The sequence below is a fragment of the Herpailurus yagouaroundi genome, unplaced genomic scaffold (genome assembly GCF_014898765.1).
Source record: "Herpailurus yagouaroundi ecotype Mexico unplaced genomic scaffold, PumYag 355, whole genome shotgun sequence".
NCBI classification, from domain to species: Eukaryota; Metazoa; Chordata; class Mammalia; order Carnivora; family Felidae; genus Herpailurus; species Herpailurus yagouaroundi.
The window spans coordinates 615,961-620,113 of NW_024412572.1; positions in this window are offsets into that span (position 1 = coordinate 615,961).

The window sequence follows — 4,153 nt, forward strand, 5'->3', positions numbered from 1 at the left end:
TTTTTTTTTTTTTTTATTTTTTTTTCAACGTTTATTTATTTTTGGGACAGAGAGAGACAGAGCATGAACGGGGGAGGGGCAGAGAGAGAGGGAGACACAGAATTGGAAACAGGCTCCAGGCTCTGAGCCATCAGCCCAGAGCCCGACGCGGGGCTCGAACTCACAGACTGCGAGATCGTGACCTGGCCGAAGTCGGATGCTTAACCGACTGCGCCACCCAGGCGCCCCTGAATTAATATTTTTGTATCTGAGTGGGGTAAAGGTGATTACAGAATTTTCTTTTCCTTTTGTTCTCCCCATTTCCAAATCCCATGTCCTTTAGTACCCACTTATTATTTTATTAGCCAGAAATATGTTACTACTTGTTTTTAGAGCTCTTGTCTGACCTAGACCTGGTCTTTACCTCAAATAATTCCATAACTGAACACACCCCACTTTGCAGCCACAACCTGGGCATATCAGTTCTCAGGCAGTTATTTCTTTCAGTAATTTTTCTAACGAATCAAGGTATGCGAAAACAAATAAAGAACACAAATTATTTTAAGATGTGCAGTGCAGGGCACCTGGCTAGCTGACTGGGTGGAACGCGCCACTCTTAAACTCGGGGTGGTGAGTTCAAGTCCCGCTTCGGGCATGGAGCCTAAATCATTCATTCATTCATTCATTGAAAAGAAGATGTGTAGTGCTTTATCTCTGCCTGTCCTCCATTCTTGACGAATTTGTCAATCCCTTCTACCTCCTGGTCTCAGTAAAGCCTCAGTATTACCCTCTAACTGATCTTCTTCAGATCAGGGGTTTCTTCCCCTTGAAGCCAAATCCCTCACTCACCTTTCTAAACTGAATCAAATCTCCCGAGTCTAATAACTGAAAAAGGGGGGCTGAGCGAAAACCACTCCAAGGAGCTGGGCATTGCAAGGAGAAAGTGCTACAGTGCTTTGAGGGAGATGTGTCTTTAAGAGAGAATTGCACTTTCAACAGATGAGACTTTTGAGCGTGTTTAAATACTTGTGGCAATAGCCCAATATTGTTGCAAGTTGCCTAAACTCAATGTACAGTGAAATAAATTGTGGTATGTTGCATTTTCTTATTAGTTCCATAGACTATCACGATCCCAACCCAACCCTAATAGCTACCTTAGAACAAATGTGGGGCACCTGGCTGGCTCAGTCAGTAGAGAGTGTGACTCTTGATATCTGGCATGAGTTCGAGACTTTGGGCGTAGAGAGTATTTTTTTAAAAAGTGGGGTGCTTGGGTGGCTCAGTCGGTTAAGCGTCTGACTTCAGCTGAGGTCATGATCTCATGGTTGGTGAGTTTGAGCCCCACATCCGGTTTTGTGCTGACAGCTCAGAGCCTGGAGCCCGCCTCGGATTCTGTGCCTCCCTCTCTCTCTGCCCCTCCCCCGTTCACACTCTGTCTCTCTCTCAAAACTAAATAAACATTAAAAAAAAAATTTTTTTTTAAAGAACGAAAGAAAGAAAGGAGGGAAGGAGAGCAGAAGGAAAATTTTCACAAGGACTTGAGCACTAGAGCCGCTGAAGTCAAAACACCGGTTTCTTGAAAATAGCATTTCCTGGGGCGCCTGGGTGGCGCAGTCGGTTGAGCGTCCGACTTCAGCCAGGTCACGATCTCGCGGTCCGTGAGTTCGAGCCCCGCGTCGGGCTCTGGGCTGATGGCTCGGAGCCTGGAGCCTGTTTCCGATGCTGTGTCTCCCTCTCTCTCTGCCCTTCCCCCGTTCATGCTCTGTTTCTCTCTGTCCCAAAAATAAATTAAAAACGTTGAAAAAAAAATTTAAAAAAAGAAATAGCATTTCCTAAAAAAAATTGTTCTCAAGGCTTAAGCCTTAAAACAAATACATGTCTCTGTTATTCACACATGATCACAGTGAAAATGTGTGATAGCTATAAGCAAGAAATAGGCAGGAAAAATGGAAAAGAGTGTTAAATGTTTTCATGATTTCACATTTAAAATGGTGACAGTTTTTTTTTTCTTTTAAAGTTTAGTCATTTATTTTGAGAGAGAGAGAGAGAGAGAGAGAGAGTGGAAAAGCGCCAGTGGGGGAGGGGCAGAGAGGAAGGGAGAGGGAGAATCCCAAGCAGGTTAGCACCCTTAGCGCAGAGCCCCGTGTGGGGCTCAAATTCACGAACCTCGAGATCATGACCTGAGCTGAAATCAGATGCTTAACTGACTAAGCTATCCAGGCACCCCCAGTGCCAGTTTTCTAGAAAAAAAAAAAATCTTACCTATTAATTTAAAAATTACTTAGAAAATTCTCAGGGTGCCTGGGTGGCTCAGTGAGTTAAGCATCAGACTCTTAATATTGGGTCAGGTCGTGACCTCTCAGTCACAAGATGGAGTCCACATTGGGTTCTGTGCTGAGTATGGAGCCCGCTTGTGATTCTCTCCCTCTCTCTCTGCCCCTCCCCTGCTTGTGCTCTTTCTCATATATATATATATATATATATATATATTTTTTTTTTTTTTTTTTTAATTACTTAGAAACTTCTCACCAATTTCTAAGGGTTAACTATGTTCCTATGCTTGTCATTTCCTGGAGAAAATCTCCTAGTCTTGCAAACATCTCCCTTTTCTCAATACAACGTAAGCTCCCCCAGTTCTGTTCCTGGTCTGCTTTGTTCATTAATGTGTCACAAAGCCTCATTAATGTGTCACAAAGCCCCAGACGACCACGAAGCACATAACAGGCCTTCGGGAAGGACTCGATGAATGAAGCTCTCCACAATGACTTCCAATGCAACTCTCCCCTTCTTGCAACATTTAGAAATCTGCAAACGTGGCACGATCAACCACTAGGTTTTTCCTGGGACTTTCCTTCACTTTTTAGTGTCAACATCACGTACACAAAAGCTCTCTTCTTCCCTTTACGTCTCCTTTTCAGGCTTGGGGAGGAGTCCGGACTGGCTTGTCAGTTGGACTCGTCCAACTGAGCTTAGACTAGCAGGTATGCCATATTGAAAAATAGGTGTAGGTGAGGGGCGCCTGGGTGGCTCAGTCGGTGAAGCGTCCGACTTCAGCTCAGGTCATGATCTCATAGTTCGTGGGTTCGAGCCCCGTGTCGGGCTCTGTGCTGACAGCTCAGAGCCTGGAGCCTGCTTCGGATTCTGTGTCTCCTTCTCTCTCTGACCCTCTGTCTCTCAAAAATAAATAAACGTTAAAAAAATATTCAAAGAAGAAAAGAAAAATAGGCGAGCCTCCCAGCACAGCAAAGTCCTACACGTGTGTTGCCCAGAAGCCCAACGTCCCCTCCACATACATATTCATTCTTCTGCTCAGTTTTTGCTGTGCCCATCTTCTACTCGGTGATTTCTTAGGACGGTGAACCGACCCTACCATCCAGAAAGAGTCCCCACTCCCCCACCCCCATTACCAAATATACTCTAATAGAAAGTCTTGCCCCCATCATTTCAGAATGGTAGCTGGAATTGCTGGTACTTTCCCAGCCTGCATCTGCAAGACGGATGGTGAGGACGGATGTAGGGTCCTTCAACTGGGGGCCCTTTCTCAGCTTTTGAAATCCCCAGAATTCCACTACTCTAATGGCAGCCGATTACTTCCTGACACCCTACGCTTATGTCCTCTCTGATAGTCTGTTTCCCTCAGGAGTTCCCCTACCCCTTTGGTCGGTTTCAGTTGAGTTTTCACACTGCAACTTGCTTCCTGCCCATCCCTTCTAGTTAGGTTAGAGGAAAAGAATTTTGTCACCTTGCATAGACTCCGTGACACTAAAATGGTGAGTTAGCAGCAGTGGTAACACACAGGAGCTTGTTAGAAATGCAGATTCTTGGGTCCCACTCAACACTTGCATTTTTTTTAAATGTTTAGTCATTTTTGAGAGAGAGAGAGAGAGAGAGCATGAGCAGGGGAGGGGCAGGGAGAAAGGGAGACACAGAATCTGAAGCAGGGTCCAGGCTCCAAGCTGTCAGCACAGAGCCCAACACGGGGCTTGAACTCACGAACCATGAGATCATGACCTGAGCCGAAGTCCGACACTTAACAAACTGAGCCACCGTGCCCTGAATCAGAATCTGCATCTTAACAAAACCCCTATGTGCCACATGAAAGTTTGAAAAGCACCAAACTGGATCAGTGGCTCTCAGCACTGGTATCACTTTGGGGAACCACTTCGAGAAATCC